The following is a 25,148-nucleotide window of genomic DNA, read 5'->3' on the forward strand; positions in this document are numbered from 1 at the left end:
ACTCAACTTGATTAATCTTATCAAACTCAATATCTTCTAATTCTGGTCTTATAATCTCCTCCTCAGTGAAAAAGTGCTCATAATAGTTGATTATGTGCTCTTGTAGAATATTTTTACCTGAGATCAGTTCACTATATATATATAATTGTTTGATTCTATTAAATAAACTTCTTGCAGACGCATAGATAATGAAAAAAGAGATATTCTTGTCACCTTCTTGTAACCATTTTTGTGTTGGACTTAATCTTCCATGATATTTCTTCCATCTTTGATACCTTTTCAAATTTTGTCTTCAACTTGATCTTCTCTTTAGCAACTTCTTCAGTCAAGACATTATCCTCAACATAACCATTTATATCTTGTATTTCATCAAAGATCAGATTCAATTTGGTATTTGTATAACAAAAAATTTCTTTGTTCCATATCCTCAGCTTTTCCTTGAGTGCATTGAGCTTTTGTCAAATAATTGAACTAGGAGTACCTGCAAAATAAAGACTTCCACCACTCTTCCAGCAAGTTAATGAAACCATTCTCCAAGAACCACAGAACTTCAAACCTAAAAGGACTAGGGCCCTATGAAGGATCAGAAATATATAGAAGGAGTGGAATGTGACTAGAGGTTGGCCTAGCTTTAACTAATAAAATGAGCTTCAAAGGAAGGGGAAAGAAGAAATCTATCAAGTCTAGACTTTATAGTGTTGGATTATCCATTAGACCAGGTGTATCTTGTACCTTTCACAGGAAGATCAATGAGGTCATGATTGATTATGAACTTTCCAAAATATTTCATGCTCTTGGTTATCTAGTGCAGGCTTTTTTATCATCACACTTCAAGCTAACATTAAAGTCTCCTCCAAGACACCATGGAAAATCCCAGTAACTGCATACATTTTCTGGTTTATCCCAAAGATCAGCTCTTTCAAAGGATTTATTAAGTCCACGAACGTAAGTTAAGACCCATTCAAAACCATCTGATTTGTTAATGCAAGAAATGGATTGAGTGTATTTACCAACTAAAGAATCAGTAACTTCCACAAAATCTCTATCTCAAAGAGTGGGCATATCACTAGAACTACCAACAGATTGTTGGAAAGTCTAACCCAAATTTTGATAACCATTAATCTGTTTTATGTCATAAGAAGGGAAGTTCACCATTTTAGTGTCTTGTAAAATGATAATTGGAGATTTTATCATTTGCAACATCTTTATGACAATAAATCTTCTATTATTAGAGTTAAGACCTCTAACATTCCAAGATAGGATCTTTAAACTCATTGGGAAACATTTACATCCCTCACTTTCGCAGATGATCTTCTTGACTTCGGAAAAGAGGTGTTGATGGTAGCATCTGAGACACCTAACCATTTTGCATTCAATGATCATTCTCTTAGGAATAATAGTTTTATGAATATCTTCCATACAACTTAAACTAGCATTATCAATGTCTTCAGGTGTTGTAGGTTCAAAACCTGGTAGAAATGTTGGAGTGCTTGAACTTGAGGTTGTTGACATTTGATCATTGTCGAGTTGTACCATGAAAGTTCTTGCATGTCCATAAGGTTAGTGAATAAGGATCTCACCACTTATATCCATAACCATGATAGTTTGAACTGCAATATCTTCCTCTGGTATTTTCTTCATAGGTAGTATGGGAATGGGTTTACTGATAAGTCCAGATATGGATATTCTTGTTGTCAAAAATTTCCGTGAATGATTAGGCATAGATTGGAAGTTGATTCTTAGTTTAATACCCAAGTCAAATAGACGAATAACTTCAGTGATGACCCACATTGGGATGTGAATTTTTTTAGTGGTATGTTGATCAAAAAAATGGAGGAAAGAGGGATAAGAGGAGTTGTTGAGGTAGAATGTAGTACTGAGATGGGGTTTAGGTTTATCACGAGGTGGAAGTGTGGAATGGGAAATAAAGCAACAATCTCATTGTTGGGTTGAGACTGTATGATGGGTGTGAGGGGAACAATCTCAGTAGTTGGGTGAGTTTCAACAATGGGTTAGGTTTTCGGTTCTTCAGAATTATATTTGTTTCAGCAACTGAGAGTTTGAATGCAGAGGGCGAAGAGTCCACATCGATATCCATATCAAGATCAATCATGGTATCCAATAGGCAATATCCTCTACTGCAGAACTTAAAACTTGGACACACTACAAAATTTGTTTAGGTGTCACCTCTTTCTTTTTTGATTTATTCATAATTTTGGTATGTTTCTTTGAGCCATGATGTACGGATTTTCGAGGAAGATTTTAGAATATTTTTCCCGTTGAAGTAAGAGATTCTGTTAAGCTTGCTGGTGAAGTTACCATATTTTGAGCTCGCGTAACAAATTCTTGAGAGAGTGGAATAAAAGCCGGGAGAAATTTCTCTTTTTTCTTCGACTAACCTCCAAAAAATTAGGCAAAACATATTTTCCATTGATTGAGTCACTTGAATACAGATCCACATTAGTTGGTGGTATAGTGAGAGGAAGTTTTGATCAACCGGCAAAGACTTACCAGTTACATATATGTGAGCCGTGAATTTCTTGTTACCTGAGAAAATGTTGATCATCATTGGTATTAAGTTGTTGTCTTTTTTATTTCTGATTTGCATACGTATGGATCTTAAATTTTTCAATCTCAAGGTTGCTGGATCGATAAGTAAAATTTCTCCATAAAATTTACCAATTGCATGCATAAGCTTCAGTGTCCAATATTGAAATGACACTCTTTCAATATTGAATTCATGATGTTTGTTTGCAGAAGTGCTCCAAATATGCTCGTGCCACCGGAAAACTGAATATGTAACATGATTTGCTACAAATTTAAACTCCATATTAGCCTTGGATAGTTCAGTATCCACATGAAATATAGCATGAAAAGAATTGATGAGGAAAATCTGAAACTTTATAGCTATGTGTAGCTCAAAACACAATGCAATACCAATTTGGTTCCATGAGTAAACCATAAAGGGGGAGGAGACAATAAAAGCATCATTCCATCTGCCTAATTATGTTGATGGATTATCAATGGTGATATTATTATTGATTCTGGATTTGTGAATCCTAATTGATTGAGCTGGAGCAAATCTGTTACATAGGTAGGGGGATGAAGTTTGAGATGAAATAGTATTAATGATATTATGGATTGGGGGTGAAGGAATTGGTTTGGAAAGTAGTGTTTGAACATAGGATAAGGAATGAGGTTGGAAAGGGACGAAGATGTGTTAGAGCACTGCTCGGTCGAACTCGCAAGCGTTGTTATCTCAAGCTTGTTGGTCAAGTTTAGTTGATCAAAACTATATACTTGATTTCTAGTCTACTTATAGCTATGTCTCGGATTATGATAGAATGTGTAGTTGAGATTTAGACTTCAAGACATTCACCAATTGAAGACGAAGATCTACAGAGGATCTTGGAGGAACTTCATCAACAAAAAGTATGTGGAGACTAAAACTTACCTATCACTCAGAAGTCTATTCTATTATATCTTCTAATGAGACTAAGTCGTGCAGCTATATAGACTTTTACATTATACACATTTGATATATCGAGTTGAGTTTATCTCGCTTATCTTTTTCTCGAAATATGTGTTGGAAGCTTTTTGCTTTAGCTATGTTCATCATATTCTTGACGAGTTTAGTTGGAAATAATTTATTTGGTGGGAAATAAATATAAGTCAAAAGATGATCATGTGAAAATTACCTTGAATATCATATATAATTTGTGTGAGACAGTCATTTGATGTTAGCTTGAGAGTTTTGTATTGATCATTCGATCACTTGAAAATTACTTGAAGTTAATGGTTTGTGTGAGAAAACCATTTTCGTCTTCCAAGGATGTTTAAATGATTGAAATGAGAGTTTAGAACAATTACCCATATCTGGATACAACACGGTATGATACCTAGTATACGAACTGTTTTGTAATGATTCAGGTCCGGGAACCTTGTTTGCGTACCTAGTATACGGACGGTTTTACATGAAAAGGATCGGGAACCTTGTTTGCGTACCTAGTATGCGAACGGTTTTACCTGAGTTGGGTCCGGGATGGCTGTTTGCGAACCGAGTTTGCGAATGGCTTGACATGCCAAGATCCGGAGCTTCTGTTCTCGTACCTGGTTGGTGAACACATTTATAAAGTTCTAAAATCGGTCATGTATGATTCTCATAATCATGAACTAAAACATTTATGATCTAAGGAATGCAATCTTTGCAAACCGTGTTTTAAAATTCATGAATTGATTCTTGTATAAGTACTTTGTACGATTACGAATCAAACCGATTTCGATTCAATTGGTTCATATATATTTCTATGAGATAGTGAACAATTGAACAATTATATTTGAGACACAATTAGATTCATTTGATTATCCTTCATGATTGATTGATCTTCATATTTGATCTAGAAGTGTGGTTCAGATTTTTGATTGTCGTTGTTTTTTTAGTAAATAGGATTCGAACTCTAAGACTTGTTAAGATTAATTTTAAAGGAATAAAATAGAGAGTTACTGGGTCTAGGATTCGGCCAAACTCATATCAATAGGTTCAATTATTCATTCTCAAACAATTATCGCTCGACAAATAAAACAACATCGACTCTTATTCTTGCCAAGGTTGATTCTCCAAACATTAGTTATAAATCGTAAGGATGGGACATCAAACATCTAAGCAAGCATGACCCATCTAATAAAATAATAACTAATTTTTTCAAATCATAATTCTATTTTAATTAAGTGCAAAAGTCAAATAGAAAATAAAACAAATTCACCCATGTATGAAGTCCGGCTTCCTCCGTCGACCCAGTGTTGGGGTCTAGCTTCTCATGATAAAAACACACTCAAAAAAATATGATTTATAGCTCAAATGGTGTTTTTATTAGTAAAACAATGAATCTGCAACGCTGTATAGGCGTTACACAAATCACTGTTACAATATTTGTTGCAAACTGAAGCTACTTGTTACAATGGACTGTTACAAAATTTAAGACACTGGGATGTTGGAAAAATAAGACACTAGAAATAACGACTGCAGTTTGCAGTCTTATTTTCTTCGTGGCTTATTCTTCCTGCAGGTGATGATTCACTCTACAACCTCCTATTTTACGCTTAGTCTCTGCCCCCAAACTCTCGATGTTACTTCTACGAATCCTGTGAAACCTATTTATACTCATAACACCTTCAAATCCTCCGATTAAATGCAAATATCTTCTCATTATTTCTCTTGGAAAAACTTGAGATTTTCTTTTCTTCTTTACTTCTGCACGGCTTTTGCTGCTGTCAAATATCTCCTACACGAATTATTCTCGCAGAAAACAAACTCCAATAAGTCACAAAGTGAGTCAAACACGAGCAGTCACAGGCCATTTACACAGTAAACACGGGAATATCTCACACCCTGTCAGATCGAGTTTGGAATGGGAATACTCTTCGTGCGTTGTTGACTGAGTTGGCTCAAGATATCTTTCCTTGTTTAAGATATATCGAAATCCTTTCGTAATGAAATATAATCCAATAATACTCGATATTCTTTCCTTCCCTGTTGTATCGTGTGGACACGATATCTTTTTTTTTTCGATTCCAGGTCACTTACTGGTCCTGTTTTAGTGCAACAGGATAATAGTAAACCAAATCAGCAATCGAATCCATGTAGAACTCATGCAAACCAAATCCAGTGGAATACTACATAAACCAATTTGTTTGAACTCTCTCTGTTTTGTTCGAATTTGAGTATCCATCCCAACTGAATCGAAACCATCACATATACCATCCATGTTTTGTCCAAACAGGCCTGAAGCAACCAAATCCAGCGCTCGAGTCTTACTCAAACTTGTCCAAATTGTTAACAGGGTTTCCGCCGGAAGATAAACCCGAGAATCTGTTGAATCATTAAATCCACTATTCTAGCCAGTTTTGGTCCAAAAGAAGACCATTACCAGCCCTGTTGAGTTTAATCCAGTCATCCCATGAAGTTTCAGCCATTGAATCTAATTAAATTTCCTCCAAAACACGAACCCTAATCTGGTTTGCTGCTGCCAAAAATTCCCGCCAAAACTGAAATTTGAATTGTTGAAGATGAACTCCCCCTTAATCCTGTATGGGTGTCCCTTTAGCACTTGTCTTATGGGGTGTAAATAGTAAGGAAGGTGGCCCTTAGCGACTGGACGCCCCTTAGTAATTGAGGTGTCCCTTAACCTACATCGAGAGTCCGAATAAGATGTGTCCTCCGGGTGCAAATAACAGTTTTTCGAGCCAATTCTCCACAAGAGCTTATTCTTCCAAAAACAACTAAAACAAGTTTATTAGTGATAAAAAGAGTCTCAGCTAATGTATTTATGGGTGAAAATACGTCGCACTTTCGTGCTTATCAAATTCCCCCACACTTACATTTTGCTAGTCCTCGAGGAAAACAGAAAACTGACCTGCTACACAGCTAGTCATATAATAAGAGACATAGAGAGACCCGCTACACAGCTGGTCATAATTTTTTTTTTCTTAAGACCCGCTACACAGCTGGTCATATAATGCAAGAACAAAGAAAAGACCCGCTACACAGCTGGTCATAACCCTAACAATCATTTTTTTTTATATAGACCCGCTACACAGCTGATTATTATTATTATTTATTTATTTTAATTTTTTTAATTTTTTTTTGGAGACCCGCTACACAGCTGGTCATAAAATGCAAGGAAATTCCTGAAAAAGAAAAGTAAAACGTTAACCACTCCCCCACACTTAAACATTACATTGTCCTCGATGTAATTGAGTCATCCAATGCAAAATTTAAGATGGGAAATCCATAAGATGAAAAAAAAGTAAATGAAAATATAAAAAGAAAAAGAAATTAAAATACACCTACTGGAATGTACAAAAAAGGATCCCCAAAAATTAATAACCTGAAAATTTGGGGATCGACCCAAAATACAACATTTGTAAATGACAGCTTCACACTTATGTTATAACGATGCGGAGACACTGAAACTATCAAAAACAAATATTTACCCCTAAACCATGTTTTTACTGCACAAGAAAATGCGTAAAGAACAAAATATGGGGATTCTATTGAGACTGAGAATTATCAATTGACTCATGCACTGTATCAGGAATAGGCAATTCCTCTGGGTATTTAGATACAAAGTACTCCAATAAAATTTTAGAAGCACACAATTTTAACCCTAAATTAGGTAATTTTTGGAAGTCTAGGGGTCTATAAACTACCTGTAAGTCGAGTGAATGTTTTTTCGAGATAGATTCATCTAAAGAGTTAAGCAAATCCTCTGCACAATCATCCACAAGGTCATCTATATATTCAGTATGGGACAGAGAGTCACTATATGATTCATCATCATCATCAGCAAATAATCTTTGACATTTAAGAACTCTTAATCTTTGTTCCAAACTAGGTGGTGTGTGTTTATAATACTTCTCGTATATCTCTAAAGGAGATTCTTCACTTACCGCATGTGGATCAAAAACTCCATACCGTTGCCTATGCATGTATTCACCAAGCGTCATCGCAGATGAGGTTTCCTGATAATTTGAATTTCTACGCATATATTCCGCCAGCGTCATCGTAGATGACGTCTCCTCAGAAGAAGTCATCATCCTCAAAAAGTCCCTGAAAACAAATACAAAAAGAAACGCATAAAAAGGAAAAAAAAATCTAAAATTAAATTAAAATACTGTACAAAATAATAAAAAAAAACCTAAAAATTAATCTAAAAACAAATCCGCCTCGGCGGCGCCAAAATGATTCAGATTTTTGCTTGTCTTTTGTCTTTTTTAGTAAATAGGATTCGAACTCTAAGACTTGTTAAGATTAATTTTAAAGGAATAAAATAGAGAGTTACTGGGTCTAGGATTCGGCCAAACTCATATCAATAGGTTCAATTATTCATTCTCAAACAATTATCGCTCAACAAATAAAACAACATCGACTCTTATTCTTGCCAAGGTTGATTCTCCAAACATTAGTTATAAATTGTAAGCATGGGACATCAAACATCTAAGCAAGCATGACCTATCTAACAAAATAATAACTAATTTTTTCAAATCATAATTCTATTTTAATTAAGTGCAAAAGTCAATAGAAAATAAAACAAATTCACCCATGTATGAAGTCCGACTTCCTCCGTCGACCCAGTGTTGGGGTCTAGCTTCTCATGATAAAAACACACTCAAAAAATATGATTTATAGCTCAGATGGAGTTTTTATTAATAAAACAATGAATCTGGAACGCTGTATATGCGTTATAGAAATCACTGTTACAATATTTGTTGCAAACTGAAGCTACTTGTTACAATGGACTATTACAAAATTCAAGACACTAGGATGTTGGAAAAATAAGACACTAGAAATAACGACTGCAGTTTGCAGTCTTATTTTCTTCGTGGCTTATTCTTCCTGCAGGTAATGATTCACTCTGCAACCTCCTATTTTACGCTCAGTCTCTGCCCCAAACTCTCGATGTTACTTCTACGAATCCTGTGAAGCCTATTTATACTCATAACACCTTCAAATCCTCCGATTAAATGCAAATATGTTCTCATTATTTCTCTTGGAAAAACTTGAGATTTTCTTTCCTTCTTTACTTCTGCACGTCTTCTGCTGCTGTCAAATATCTCCTACACGAATTATTCTCGCAGAAAACAAACTCCAATAAGTCACAGAGTGAGTAAAACACGAGCAGTCACAGGCCATTTACACAGTAAACACGGGAATATCTCACACCCTGTCAGATGGAGTTTGGAATGGGAATACTCTTCGTGCGTTGTTGACTGAGTTGGCTCAAGATATCTTTCCTTGTTTAAGATATATCGAAATCCTTTCGTAATGAAATATAATCCAATAATACTCGATATTCTTTCCTTCCCTGTTGTATCGTGTGGACACGATATCTTTTTTTTTTTTCGATTCCATGTCACTTACCGGTCCTGTTTTAGTGCAACAGGATAATAGCAAACCAAATCAGCAACTGATTCCATGTAGAACCTATGCAAACCAAATCCAGGGAATACCGCAGAAACCAATTTGTTTGAACTCTCTCTGTTTTGTTCGAATTTGAGTATCCATCCCAACTGAATCAAAACCATCACATATACCATCCATGTTTTGTCCAAACAGGCCCGAAGCAACCAAATCCAGCGCTCGAGTCTTACTCAAACTTGTCCAAATTGTTAACAGGGTTTTCGCCGGAAGATAAACCCGAGAATCTGTTGAATCATTAAATCCACTATTTTAGCCAATTCTGGTCCAAAAGAAGACCATTACCAGCCCTGTTGAGTTTAATCCAGTCATCCCATGAAGTTTCAGCCATTGAATCTAATTAAATTTTCTCCAAAAGAACCCTAATCTGGTTCGCTGCTGCCAAAAATTCCCGCCAAAACTGAAATTTGAATTGTTGAAGATGAACTCCCCCTTAATCCTGTATGGGTGTCCCTTTAGCACTTGTCTTATGGGGTGTAAATAGTAAGGAAGGTGGCCCTTAGCAACTGAACGCCCCTTAGTAATTGAGGTGCCCCTTAACCTACATCGAGAGTCCGAATAAGATGTGTCCTCCGGGTGCAAATAACAGTTTTTCGAGCCAATTCTCCACAAGAGCTTATTCTTCCAAAAACAACTAAAACAAGTTTATTAGTGATAAAAAGAGTCCCAACTAATGTATTTATGGGTGAAAATACGTCGCACTTTCGTGCTTATCAAAGTGTTAGATGAATACGGCTAAGAAAAAAGTGTTCATATGGCTAACTTCGGTTAACTATTATTGAGACAACTCAGTATACACGTTTAGGTACGGTAACCCATATTTAAATGAAGGTATATTTCGTTTGTGTGTAACAAGCTAAGACCATCTAACGGTGGAGATTGATTTCTTTATTTTTAAGCGGATTTAGTTAGCTTGAATCTTAAATCAGGTTTTCATCTAACGATGAATATTGAATGCTTTGTTGCTAAGCTATCCTAGCTTTGATTGAAAGCAACCCTGATTTGAAAGACTATATAAGGGAGAACTCTAGCAATGGGAAAACCTAATCCCCACACTTATGTGTGTTCCTAGTTGCGTACTAGAGTAGATTCTCCTTTAACCTAGGTTTTTCCTAAAACCATTATAGGTTAACGACTTGAAGACTTCATTGGGATTCGTGAAGCCAGATCTAACTATTTTCTGTGTAGTTGCGTATTCTGATCTTACTTGTTCTATCGTATTGAGTTTTATCTTCTCTAATATTTACTCAAGATTTATCTCCGATAGGTAAGATATAAAAAGTAATCACAATAGTTCTTCGTCTCAGACTCTTGTGATTCCACAATAACTTTTTATGTTCATCAGTTGGGTTATTGTGAGGTGATTGATATTTCTAGGCTACTTTTCGGGAGTATAAGACCGGATTATCGATTGGTTCGTGTTCACCTTGATTTTATCAAAAGACGGAACAAAAACCGAATAAAGAATTGACATATCTGTGGAAGAAAATTTTGTTTATAAGTCTTCGACTTTGGGTCATAGCAACTCTTAGTTGTGGGTGAGATCATCTAAGGGAATGAAGTACACAGAATCCGGTGTGGTTCTAGAGGCGTAAGGAACGCGACTGTACCTTAATCGGTGTGAGACTTGGTTATGGCTCAACTACATTCCAGTTCGAAGTTAACTTGTAGTAAGATAGAGTCTGTAGAGGCTTAATATAATGTGGTGTTCAATCTGGACTAGGTCCCTTGGTTTTTTTGCGTTTGCGGTTTCCTCATTAACAAAATTTCTGATGTTTGTGTTATTTCTTTTCCGCATTATATTTGTTTATATAATTGAAATATCACAGGTTGTGCGTAGTTCAATAAGTTGATAAATATGACCTTGTTTATTAGATAGAACTTGATTGACACTTGGACATTGGTCTTTGGTACCGTCCAAGTTATTTCTCATATCAATCAGGCTCGCAGATTTCTATTTGTTTGATTTGCTGATTGTATTGAGAAAGAGATATACACTCTTTGATTTAATTCTTGATCGAGTCTCCCTTTTAAGTTGGTGCTATCGGAATTACATTGGAATTTAGTCCATACAGATTTTCGAACGAATTATTGGGCGTGGTTGTTATACCCCCGCTTTTTTAAGATGGATTGAAAAGAATGTGTAGAGGGTGGATGAGAGAAGATAAGATTTGCAATGGAAGTGGAAAAATTAATAACGGAGTCAAAAGGATTTGCAACAGAAAACCATCCATCAAAATAATCACCAAAAGGGATGTAGAAAGAGACATGATAGTCTTTTGGATTAGGTCTCGTAATGACTATTTGAATGTAAAATCCTTTTTCATTTGAATGTTTTGTTGCACAAAACCAGTTTCTATTATTTTCATGTTTCCAGATCTTGCTACCCGCATCACCATTTTTGCAGAATTCGTAATTAGTTAAGAAGGTAAATTAGTGATTCGAGCGATTTGAAAACCACAAAGATACAAACCAATGTGCAATAGCAACATCGAATCAGGAGGGTCAGCTACATTCGAATTTCACAAAGAATGTAATTGAGCCTTTGATTACTGAGTTCTTGCAATCGGTTTGTGTTGGAAATTTTGAATAGAAATATGAATTAGTGTGTCCACTCACTTATGCCTTTTCAACATATAATGTCTTATCCCAAGGGATGTGACTCTTGGTGAAAGGATATCTCCAAGAGTCTCCTTGAAACTATATAAACCCCACACATTCTCCATTGCATGAATGTTTGTTAGGGTAATAAACTAGTACTAGAAATTTTAGAGTTTGCATGTTGTCTTCAAGAGTCAAAGAAGAGTTTGTGCTACATCTTTCGCGTTTGATGTTTGGCGATCCTCGAGTGCTACGAGAACAACCAAAGGTATTGTTGAATGCTGGAGACATATGCCATACGTTATAACAAAATAAAGAACATGACATTAAATGTCTTAAGTAAAGAGATTACTCGCCTCAATGCACCAAAGTAAGTTTGTTTAAGTTTTGTGATTGATAATCTTTTTCTATCATTCTTTTCTTGTTTTGTTGTTGGTATTACGAAATGTAATACATAAATGAAAACCATGTTACAAAGAGTTGTAACAGATCAGTGGATAATACATGAGTTGTAACGTATCGGTGGATAGTACACGAGTTGTATTATTGGAGAATCAGTAACGAAGATATTATCCAACAATTTGACTTATAATAAGGCAAAAGAAAATTCCGGGTAAGGAAAATCGATATGTTCTACAGGGACAAGGTGAATAAAAATTGAGTTAACCATGATGCCAATGAATAGGATCGAAGGATACTGCTCACACAAGCATAATGCAAGTGAAAAATGTCATGCGAGACGTGTTTTTTTTTTCCGGAAAATGGGTCATTTGTCCAAATATTTTTAAATCACGGTTCAAATGGACGAGTAAAACATAGTTTGGGTGAAATGGCCAAAAAGAAAATAGTAAGGATGAAACTGGTTTCATCCTAGCTTAAATTTAAAAAATAGCAAGGATGAAACTGGATACATCCTGTGTAAATTAAAAATAAGAAAAAATATTTGAAAATGGGCACGATGAAACTGGTTACATCCTGCCTATTTTTACATTTTTGTCCATTTAAACAGTATCAAAATCTAACTGTCAATTTCACCCAGGAATTGTTGATTTCGATCTTTTTAACCAATTTTGTGTTGTTTTTTCTTACTATACTCTTCTATATTGTAAATCATTGGATACAAGTAAAATTTCTTCTATATACAGATGAAAGAAATAAAGAAAGAATTTCGTTAGTAGAATCAAATATCTCTATTTAATTGAAGACTAAATGAAATAAGAACAACCTATAAGAAAACATTTTCCATCCATAAAGTAGTTAAGACACATGCTAGTACCAATGTAGATTATTCCGGATTTCGGTTCATCTCGGTTGGGACCGAGATACTGGGAAACTTTATTTCGGGGAGATTCTCGGTGAAATCTCGGAATAACTACAGAAAATTTGTTTCCAATTTTATACATATAGTATGTATATCAAGCATTATTCAAACGTTTTCACACATAATTGTATGTAAATATCACCAATTTATTAAAATATAAGTAAATCTTCATATAATAATAGAAAACTCTAGATCCATACAAATTTCAAAAACGGAAAATGGGTCATTTGTCCAAATATTTTTAAATCACGGTTCAAATGGACGAGTAAAAAATAGTTTGGGTGAAATGGCCAAAAAAAATTGCAAGGATGAAACTGGATTTATCCTAACTTAAATTTAAAAAATAGCAAGGATGAAACTGGATACATCCTGTGTAAATTAAAAATAAGAAAAAATATTTGAAAATGGGCACGATGAAACTGGTTACATCCTGTCTATCTTTACATTTTTGTCCATTTAAACAGTATCAAAATCTAACTGTCCATTTCACCCAGGAATTGTTGATTTTGGTCTTTTTAACCAATTTTGTGTTTCAAAAACTTCAACCAAGTTTTCGGCTAATTCCTGCCAATTCCTGCCGAGACACCCGAGATTCAACCAAAAACTCCTGACGATTCTGTCCAATTCCGGCCAAATTCTGTCTCGGCGGAATTAAGCATTCTACTACCTCGAGAGCCGAAAAGTGGAATTTCCGGCGAAATCTCGGCCATCTCGGCCGATATTGACTACATTGGCTAGTACCAACATAATTTCATTACTCCGGGTATACATGTAAAGGCAACCTTCGTTTGGCATGAACAAATAATGACTTAGCCAAAAATAGATGATTAACCGATTCAGAGAGATCTATCATCGATTCTCATGGAGGAGCACTCCAGTCGAACCCTTGAATAAGTCTAGCTAATAACATGATAGTAATTGCGGTCCGAAGTGCACCACCAACACATCCTCGTTGTCCAGTAGTAAACGATATGAATCGCAGTTCCTGCTCGGTGAGATCCACATCATAAGTACATATGAAAAATCTTGAGGAACTTTGTTCTTCATAGTTCCATTGCTCCATTGTTCGTATCCGTTCTTCAATAATTGGATCATGATACTTATTCATAACCTTCATTGCTCTCTTGACAATCTTTTCGTGACCTTCTAAATCTAACCATCTCAAGTAAGGCAAATAATCTTGTATACCAAGAGCATAAAAATAATCCAGGACTTTAAAGGCTGAACTAACATGTTCTATCTCTTCAGTACCAGGTCCTCCATCTTTTCTTCCTTTGCCGAAATACCTTTTGTTGAAAATCATTTTTCTCATCACATTCCCACAGAATTGCCTAGTTAGTAATCTTAAATTGGAGACTTCACCTCCATTCAAGGAGTTTTTATTGCACTGATTGTGTAAATAAAATACGAGTCTGTTAAGCTTCTTCATTTCTCTTTTCCAGAAGCCATTTCAGCCTCGCATGATTGACCATTTCGGAAGTCACAACTCTTCTCATTTTCTTCCATTGGTCTCCCCATGGCGTGATGATTAAAGATTTAATGGGGGTTGTAGTAATAAAGGTTCGAACTCTAAGACTTGTGAAGGTAAAGGATTTTTTTAGACTTATAAAAATATATATACAAAATATTAACAATTTTGGGCGAGAGGTAACCAAGACACTATATTCCACTACTACGCAAGATTGAATGATAAATATTTCAAAACTCTATTCAATTCTTAAGTCCTCTTTTATCTTTAATTCACTATCAATCATACAAATTCTCAAATATTATTTGTAAACCTTAAGCATAGATTATCAAGAGATTAAACCAAGCATAACCTATCAAACTGAATAACAAATAATTAAGACAATCATTCAAACAATTTAAAACTCTGCAAAAGCAGCGATTAGGTGAATTATATAATTAAATGAAATAGTTACCCATTTATGTTGCGTGAATAGCTTCCTCCATTGCCTTGGTTACGAGGGAATTAACTCATCATGTTGGAAAACCTCTCAAAATATTTTATTAAGCTCAATTGATGTTTACAATAAAGAGAAAGATAAGTAAATGTTCTAAAACAGGATTCTGCGACCCACAGAAGGCGTCCAAAATGAACGACAAAGCTGAGGTGCTGTTGTCGCTGAAATGCTACGACCCACACCTACGACCCACGGACAGTCATTTCCACTGTTGATAAACGACTGCTACTGCGAGTGCGTTCTTCGTGTTTTTGGTGTTCTTCATCAGCAGCAGCAGCAGCAGAGTTTGATCAACTCTTGATTTCTGCGTCTGTGGCTCTCCTCTCTTCTCCCAACTCTCGACAGCCTCTCTAGTACTCCCAGGGAACATATTTATACACCTACAGCTCGTTGAATCTCCCTCAATTACTCCATATAATCTTCATTACTCGGTGTTTAAAGAAAATATTTTCCGAATATTTTCTTCCCTGAAATGATTCTCCACGCGTAAACAGCCTCTGATACTCCCTTATTTAGCTTCTACACGGTCCAAAAGTGTGCTAGAGTCCTCCATGCATCATCATAACACGTCCGAATCCCTCAAAAAATCCTCTCAAACCCGTGACTGCCATGTTCTCTGATGATGACTTGTTTAGCCGATTCTAGCCAAATTAGATCGATTCTGACACCCATACTGTATCTCTTAAGCTATATCACATCTTCCTACCAATTTTTAGCCATTGAATCGCACCACAACACCTTCATTTTGTTGATTTAAAATCTGCCAGAGAGAGAATATATTTTCCCGCCAAAAATGAAATTTGAATTATGAGAAGAAAAGTGTCCTCCCCCTAATCCTGTACGGGTGTCCCTTTAGCAATTGGGGTGGAAATAGTAATTTTGGGGTGGAAATAGTAATTTTTCTGGGTTCCTCCGGTACATTTCTGGGACGCTTCCGGTGCATTTCTGGGGTGCCTTTAGTACTTTTCTCCGGGGTGTAAATCATCACTTTTTTGAGCTCATTTCGCCGCAAAGGCTTATTTCTCTAAAAACATCTACAAAAACACAAAATAACACAATAAGTACTTAATCGAGTCTAACAATACAGAATATTGAGAACAAAATAGACACATAAATGCGTCTATCAAATACCCCCAAACTTATTATTTGCTAGTCCTCGAGCAAAATTTATTCTTGAAAAGTGACCGAGTTAATCTCGGGTGGGTTTATCAGAGGTGTACCCACAAAAACCAATACTCCAGACCCTAGCTATCTACGCAGAACCTTGGAAAGCACTAAAAAACCTCCTTGGTTGGCATACAATTATTGACTCTAAGAGGAAGAACCCTGATGCGAAATTCCAATTGGTGTACACGAGTTTGCACTCAAGCATACTAAAATTCATATAAGTGACAGAGCTCTACTAAGATAGTTTCACGATGGACATCATACTCGGAGTCAGACTAATCACATGAAAAGATTAAGAAGATGGAAAAAGAAAAATGTAGATGGTTGAAAAGTGAACGGTGTTTCCCATATCTGTCTGAAGGCCTCTGCCAAGATGAACCTAACCTAAATGACTGAGATACCTGTCTGACTAATATTAACACACTGGCATATACAAGGGAACCAGTGGTCAATAACTTAAATTTAGATCAACAAACTGGCAAATACAAGGGAACCAGCAGTTGACTACACATAACAATAACCATTTTTTTTTTTTTTTTTTAACTTAACAGCATGAATAGATCTTTTGGATCCAAGCGCATGCTTCTTGTCAGCAGATTACACGATAGTTCCCACGGGTCCTGCATTCCACGCTTGCTTAGGCGACGGAAACAGGGAGAACACACGCATATTGCTATCCAAGTGTTAATACTTATTCCGATTGGTCTAACTGGTCCGGTCTAATAATAATTTTTTTTTTTTTTTTGAAAAGGTAACTCAGTCACTCTATTTCACCCTAGCAAAGGTAACAACTTGAATCGTGTGCCCCACCAAATCACTTGAAATAAACGAAAACTAAAAATAGAAAGTGAAAAGGACTCGACAAGATATGGCGAAACTATCATGTTATTTCTAACACCTGAGCTCTGTGCTTTTATGAATAGACTCTATAGATGTTTCCATCTAGTCAGATTGGTTCCTCAACTCCTAAAACAAAAATGTTTCCATCCACTTAGATTGGTTAGTGCTATCCTTAATAGGCGTAAATTTCTAGGCTCTGGAGTTTATTTATTATGCAACTAAAAAGTTTCTCCCATACCCCCAAACTTAAATCTAACATTGTCCTCAATGTTCTAAAGATGAAACTAAAAGCATGAACAAGGAGAAACTGTTACCACTTGAAGCAAAAGAGATAAGGAAGGATATTACCGTGTCGCAAGAATATTGGGTTACCTCCCAAGAAGTGCTAAGTTTAAAGTCTTCAGCCAGACTTAGGAAAGGATTAGTCAACTCGAACCATAAAGTAACAGTCGAAATAACTGTGGGTCTTTAAAACGAAAAAGATCTGACCAAAGGAAACTACAATAACCCAAGAAAGTGAACAAGAATAACATGCCCTTATCTAGTTTCCTGATTAAGATATTTATATCTAATTGTGGTTCAGGTTCAGGTTCTATGAAAGGGTCTAAATAAAATATTTTCCTCGGATGCATTTCCTCATAGGTTGGATCCAAATTATTAGGTCCTAGAGTCTGGAAAAACTCAAATATGATCTTAGAAGCGCACGATAATAACCTAAATAACTGAGGATCCTCTAAGCCAATAAGATTTGACTTACAAATTTGACCACAATGAGAGTAGTGGTCATTCTTAAGCAAATGTGTCGATTCTAATTTCCTAAAGCATTTAGGTCTAGTCTCACAACTTAATATTCGACACATTTGGAATATAAACGTTCCCACAGTTGGAAGAAAACTATTTGGTGGGAAAACAAAGTCAATCTGGGGATCATAGCCTGGGCAAACCACATCAACCAGAGGATGGGTTTCTAACGACTGAACTCCTTCATGGACATCATTAGGCTCGGGAAAACGAGTATGAAGGTAATCTTGTAAAATGGTCGAGGCACAGATATCAAGTCCTAAGTGTAGTAACTTTCTGAGAGTTAAAGGTAAGGCACTAGGGAAGTGATAATCACCCCCAAACTTAGAGTTTTCAGTGTCTCTAGATAGACCTCTAATTATTTCTTGAATTTCCGTATCTTCAGAGTCCTTAAAATATTCAAGAGATTCTTCTAAGTTATTATCAGGTAGTGCATCTTTACTCATCTCTGCGGGTCTATCTTTTTCTTCCAAGACTATTGTTTCTAAGTCGCTAGACCCTAAAACAGTATTTTCGAAATGAACCCGTTCCTCTAAACCACTATCGGCTTCGTAAACAGGAAATACTACGTCGTCTAAAACGGTGGTATCCCTAATCAAATCCTCGTCCTTTTGAATAGGTGAATAATCATAAAAATTATTTGGATTTGAACTAGAAATAATATAATCACTATACAACTCAATTGGATTACTAGACTCCTGATCACTATGCCTACAAATTTCAGATTCTTCATCACTGCTATCCTCATCATCATAGTACGAAAATGATTGAACCTTATCTAAATAAGTAGTGTCTTTTATTCTAACCTCGTCATCTAAATTAGGCATATATTCACTATTGACATCAAGGGTAAAATTGGAAACACTATTTTGGAAATTTAGATCTTTTAGAGAAGTTCTATTCTGGGTCTCTAACAAAAGCTTTTGGGCCGACTCACATGAATTCCTGACGTAATCTAGGAAACCAGGTAAAGAAAGTTCACTCATTGCATTATTTTCGTCCATAACTAAGTTATTCATTTCAGCGAACTTACGTGTTGTCTCAGCTAACTTACGTGTCGACTCAAGTAAAGAGGAATTATCAGAATTTTTCTCGTATGACTGATGGTTGTGGGGATAGTGATTGGGCTCACCATGGTATGAACCATAACCTTGAAGAGTTTGGCGTTCCCAACCACTATTCCCACCATGGTAATAAAACTGATGATGTCCATATTCAAATTCGGGTCGATATTCATTGTATTGGCTTCTATCATACCAGCTCGACATTCTTAATTGCAGGGGAATTCTACACAATCACAAACAAGGCCGACTCGACTCCACCAAAACAAACCTAAAGATTTCTAGCAAACAAAAAGCATGATGGCTCCACTTAGATTGTTTCTAGACCAGCTTCTATCTTTCGAAAGGGAATTCGTTGCAATTTGAGCAAACCCCTCTGGAATCAATCCGAGTCAAAGTAAGTTGAATTGAGGCGAGGGAAGCTCAGTGGAGCTTTGATACCCAAGGCCTCACCGCTATCACAAGGCGGCGCAGTCACGCATTCAACTCACAGAAACCATCATGAACTTTGGAGTTTGCTTAAAGAGCAACCAATATTTTTCGAACGAGTTTCCTATTAAGCTCGTTACCCTATCGGTCTCGTTCTATTCCAAATTTTAAAGCTTAGGTTCGCGTTCGGTTTCGTTTTCCTAAGGCGGGCAAGAAGAGAACGGTGATGAAATCCGAACCCTTATCTTGTTTAGGCCAGGCCTTGCCCTTTACTAGGAAAATAAAGACAGTCCGGTTCGTCCTCAAACAATTATCACCTTAAGGCAGACAGTAACCCGCTTGCAGGAGATTCGCGGGTGTTTCGATTGGACTTACCTCCCGTACCAGACGGGCGATGAACCGTTGTCGTCGACTCGGGCCACGACTCCTATGTCGTGTGCGAACCCGAGGGGCCGAGACGATATAGTAATCGTCGTCCTTCCCTGCAAACAGTTTGTATTTAATTTTTTTTTTTTTAATTTATAACCCTTCCGTAGGGTTTTAAAAATAATGTCCAAAGTCCAGAATAAAGTCCAAATAAAAAAGAAAGTCCAAAATAAAAAAAATTACAGTTTTCCTCACACACTCTAAAAAAAAAAATTAAAAATTAAATCCTAAAATTGTCCTTTTTTCTTCTCTTTTCGCTTTTCGCTTTAAGCTTTTTCCTCTCCAAGTCCTTAGTGCTCCACTTCGAACCTGTAAATCAAAGACAAAAAGACAAAGTAAAAAGGAACAAATAATTCTAAAAAAAAATAGTAAACCTAAAAAAAAAAAAAATCTACCTAAGCACAAATCCGCGTCGGCGGCGCCAAAATGATTAAAGATTTAATGGGGGTTGTAGTAATAAAGGTTCGAACTCTAAGACTTGTGAAGGTAAAGGATTTTTTTAGACTTATAAAAATATATATACAAAATATTAACAATTTTGGGCGAGAGGTAACCAAGACACTAGATTCCACTACTACGCAAGATTGAATGATAAATATTTCAAAACTCTATTCAATTCTTAAGTCCTCTTTTATCTTTAATTCACTATCAATCATACAAATTCTCAAACATTATTTGTAAACCTTAAGCATAGATTATCAAGAGATTAAACCAAGAATAACCTATCAAACTGAATAACAAATAATTAAGACAATCATTCAAACAATTTAAAACTCTGCAAAAGCAGCGATTAGGTGAATTATATAATTAAATGAAATAGTTACCAATTTATGTTGCGTGAATAGCTTCCTCCATTGCCTTGGTTACGAGGGAATTAACTCATCATGTTGGAAAACCTCTCAAAATATTTTATTAAGCTCAATTGATGTTTACAATAAAGAGAAAGATAAGTAAATGTTCTAAAACAGGATTCTGCGACCCACAGAAGGCGTCCAAAATGAACGACAAAGCTGAGGTGCTGTTGTCGCTGAAATGATACGACCCACATCTACGACCCACGGATGTGAGTCATTTTCACTGTTGATAAACGACTGCTGCTGCGAGTCCGTTCTTCGTGTTCTTGGTGTTCTTCATCAGCAGCAGCAGCAGCAGCAGAGTTTGATCAACTCTTGATTTCTGCGTCTGTGGCTCTCCTCTCTTCTCCCAACTCTCGACAGCCTCTCTAGTACTCCCAGGGAACATATTTATACACCTACAGCTCGTTGAATCTCCCTCAATTACTCCATATAATCTTCATTACTCGGTGTTTAAAGAAAATATTTTCCGAATATTTTCTTCCCTGAAATGATTCTCCACGCGTAAACAGCCTCTGATACTCCCTTATTTAGCTTCTACACGGTCCAAAAGTGTGCTAGAGTCCTCCATGCATCATCATAACACGTCCGAATCCCTCAAAAAATCCTCTCAAACCCGTGACTGCCATGTTCTCTGATGATGACTTGTTTATCCGATTCTAGCCAAATTCGATCGATTCTGACACACATACTGTATTCCTTAAGCTATATCACATCTTCCTACCAATTTTTAGCCATTGAATCGCACCACAACACCTTCATTTTGTTGATTGAAAATCTGCCAGAGAGAGAATATATTTTCCCGCCAAAAATGAAATTTGAATTATGAGAAGAAAAGTGTCCTCCCCCTAATCCTGTACGGGTGTCCCTTTAGCAATTGGGGTGGAAATAGTAATTTTGGGGTGGAAATAGTAATTTTTCTGGGTTCCTCCGGTACATTTCTGGGACGCTTCCGGTGCATTTCTGGGGTGCCTTTAGTACTTTTCTCCGGGGTGTAAATCATCCCTTTTTTGAGCTCATTTCGCCGCAAAGGCTTATTTCTCTAAAAACATCTACAAAAACACAAAATAACACAATAAGTACTTAATCGAGTCTAACAATACAGAATATTGAGAACAAAATAGACACATAAATGCGTCTATCAATCACGAGATAAAAAATCCATCTTATCTCGTGCAACCCGCTTTCTATCTCGTGCAACCCGCTTTCTAACTAGTCACTAGCCTTCATAAGAATAACCGGCGAAAAAAAAAGTAAAAATAAATAAAAAAGGCAATCAACACGAGGACTTCCCAAGAGGTCACCCATCTTAGTACTACTCTCGCCCAAGCACGCTTAACTGCAGAGTTCTGATGGGTTCTGGTGCATTAGTGCTGGTATGATCGATTGCTGAAAGTTTCTCACCAATTTTACTACTTAACACGTCTCCAATGTATTGGCTCGACCCATCTAACGCCCGTTACTTCCTCGTGGCAAGTCCGATCCGGGCAAGTGATGACTCCCTGGAAACCTTATGACGAGGAGAACGCTTGACGCGGTTATTTTGAACTACTAATCTCGTTTTAATAGTTTTTTAGTTAAAAAATATTAAAATATCCAAATAAGTGCACGATTTTTGGATTTTCACCAAATTAGGGCAGACGCCCTCCCATATATCACGAGATAAAAAATCCATCTTATCTCGTGCAACCCGCTTTCTAACTAGTCACTAGCCTTCATAAGAATAACCGGCGAAAAAAAAAGTAAAAATAAATAAAAAAGGCAATCAACACAAGGACTTCCCAAGAGGTCACCCATCTTAGTACTACTCTCGCCCAAGCACGCTTAACTGCAGAGTTCTGATGGGTTCTGGTGCATTAGTGCTGGTATGATCGATTGCTAAAAGTTTCTCACCAATTTTACTACTTAACACGTCTCCAATGTATTGGCTCGACCCATCTAACGCCCGTTACTTCCTCGTGGCAAGTCCGATCCGGGCAAGTGATGACTCGCTGGAAACCTTATGACGAGGAGAACGCTTGACGCGGTTATTTTGAACTACTAATCTCGTTTTAATAGTTTTTTAGTTAAAAAATATTAAAATATCCAAATAAATGCACGATTTTTGGATTTTCACCTTAGGGCAGACGCCCTCCCATATATCACGAGATAAAAAATCCATCTTATCTCGTGCAACCCGCTTTCTAACTAGTCACTAGCCTTCATAAGAATAACCGGCGAAAAAAAAAGTAAAAATAAATAAAAAAGGCAATCAACACGAGGACTTCCCAAGAGGTCACCCATCTTAGTACTACTCTCGCCCAAGCACGCTTAACTGCAGAGTTCTGATGGGTTCTGGTGCATTAGTGCTGGTATGATCGATTGCTGAAAGTTTCTCACCAATTTTACTACTTAACACGTCTCCAATGTATTGGCTCGATCCATCTAACGCCCGTTACTTCCTCGTGGCAAGTCCGATCCGGGCAAGTGATGACTCGCTGGAAACCTTATGACGAGGAGAACGCTTGACGCGGTTATTTTGAACTACCAATCTCGTTTTAATAGTTTTTTAGTTAAAAAATATTAAAATATCCAAATAAGTGCACGGTTTTTGGATTTTCACCCAATTAGGGCAGACGCCCTCCCATATATCACTGATTAAAGATTTTTCATGGGTTGTAGTAATAAAGGTTCGAACTCTAAGACTTGTGAAGGTAAAGGATTTTTTTAGACTTATAAAAATATATATACAAAATATTAACAATTTTGGGCGAGAGGTAACCAAGACACTAGATTCCACTACTACGCAAGATTGAATGATAAATATTTCAAAACTCTATTCAATTCTTAAGTCCTCTTTTATCTTTAATTCACTATCAATCATACAAATTCTCAAACATTATTTGTAAACCTTAAGCATAGATTATCAAGAGATTAAACCAAGCATAACCTATCAAACTGAATAACAAATAATTAAGACAATCATTCAAACAATTTAAAACTCTGCAAAAGCAGCGATTAGGTGAATTATATAATTAAATGAAATAGTTACCCATTTATGTTGCGTGAATAGCTTCCTCCATTGCCTTGGTTACGAGGGAATTAACTCATCATGTTGGAAAACCTCTCAAAATATTTTATTAAGCTCAATTGATGTTTACAATAAAGATAAAGATAAGTAAATGTTCTAAAACAGAATTCTGCGACCCACAGAAGGCGTCCAAATTGAACGACAAAGCTGAGGTGCTGTTGTCGCTGAAACGCTACGACCCACACCTACGACCAACGGACTGAGTCATTTCCACTGTTGATAAACGACTGCTACTGCGAGTCCGTTCTTCGTGTTCTTGGTGTTCTTCATCAGCAGCAGCAGCAGCAGCAGCAGAGTTTGATCAACTCTTGATTTCTGCGTCTGTGGCTCTCCTCTCTTCTCCCAACTCTCGACAGCCTCTCTAGTACTCCCAGGGAACATATTTATACACCTACAGCTCGTTGAATCTCCCTCAATTACTCCATATAATCTTCATTACTCGGTGTTTAAAGAAAATATTTTCCGAATATTTTCTTCCCTGAAATGATTCTCCACGCGTAAACAGCCTCTGATACTCCCTTATTTAGCTTCTACACGGTCCAAAAGTGTGCTAGAGTCCTCCATGCATCATCATAACACGTCCGAATCCCTCAAAAAATCCTCTCAAACCCGTGACTGCCATGTTCTCTGATGATGACTTGTTTAGCCGATTCTAGCCAAATTCGATCGATTCTGACACACATACTGTATTCCTTAAGCTATATCACATCTTCCTACCAATTTTTAGCCATTGAATCGCACCACAACACCTTCATTTTGTTGATTGAAAATCTGCCAGAGAGAGAATATATTTTCCCGCCAAAAATGAAATTTGAATTATGAGAAGAAAAGTGTCCTCCCCCTAATCCTGTACGGGTGTCCCTTTAGCAATTGGGGTGGAAATAGTAATTTTGGGGTGGAAATAGTAATTTTTCTGGGTTCCTCCGATACATTTCTGGGACGCTTCCGGTGCATTTCTGGGGTGCCTTTAGTACTTTTCTCCGGGGTGTAAATCATCACTTTTTTGAGCTCATTTCGCCGCAAAGGCTTATTTCTCTAAAAACATCTACAAAAACACAAAATAACACAATAAGTACTTAATCGAGACTAACAATACAGAATATTGAGAACAAAATAGACACATAAATGCGTCTATCACGTGACAATAACAGTTAAGAACCCACGACTCCTACACTCAGTAGCCATTGTTTTAGGCCTTGACGCAAATACCGCATCTTGCGTTTTCAAGAATTCTCGAGCAAGTTCCGGAGAAGTCACGGGAATTACATGAACGTTCCCAAAACGAATGCATGCAATTTCAGTATTCATTTCTTTCGTTACACCTAACAAGTAGTGAGCACGTGCGATGCACGTCGGCAACATTACTTTTTCTTAATTTTTCCTTCCATTTTTGAAAAAGTAGTACTTTCATTTTATTTTTCAATTTGGTTTATTATTAGGTAAAAATGAAAGAAATGAGAATATCACTTTTAATGAAACATAGGCAATCTTTTGTGTCCCAAACTAAAATCTATAAGCAATTTTATAGTATATCAATGAAGTATTTGAGCATCATATAGGCAACATGTAAAAAGTGTATAGGCTCTTTCAATTTACCTTTAAATTATAGCTATTTTTTTTGGAGAATTACAAATATA

General features: G+C 36.5%; 3 non-coding genes and 1 pseudogene across 3 annotated transcripts; all 4 read right to left on the reverse strand.

Moving 5' to 3' along the window:
- Nucleotides 1-13,758: 13,758 nt before the first annotated feature.
- LOC113312093 lies at nucleotides 13,759-24,873 on the reverse strand (annotated as a pseudogene).
- LOC113314467 lies at nucleotides 21,713-21,831 on the reverse strand. Its single transcript, XR_003342415.1, has one exon. It is a non-coding gene; the product is annotated as a 5S ribosomal RNA (ribosomal RNA).
- Nucleotides 22,202-22,320, reverse strand: LOC113314680. Its single transcript, XR_003342559.1, has one exon. It is a non-coding gene; the product is annotated as a 5S ribosomal RNA (ribosomal RNA).
- On the reverse strand, nucleotides 22,688-22,806 carry LOC113314568. Its single transcript, XR_003342469.1, has one exon. It is a non-coding gene; the product is annotated as a 5S ribosomal RNA (ribosomal RNA).
- Nucleotides 24,874-25,148: the final 275 nt, after the last annotated feature.

Source organism: Papaver somniferum, chromosome 9 (assembly GCF_003573695.1).
Source record: "Papaver somniferum cultivar HN1 chromosome 9, ASM357369v1, whole genome shotgun sequence".
Taxonomy (NCBI): Eukaryota; Viridiplantae; Streptophyta; class Magnoliopsida; order Ranunculales; family Papaveraceae; genus Papaver; species Papaver somniferum.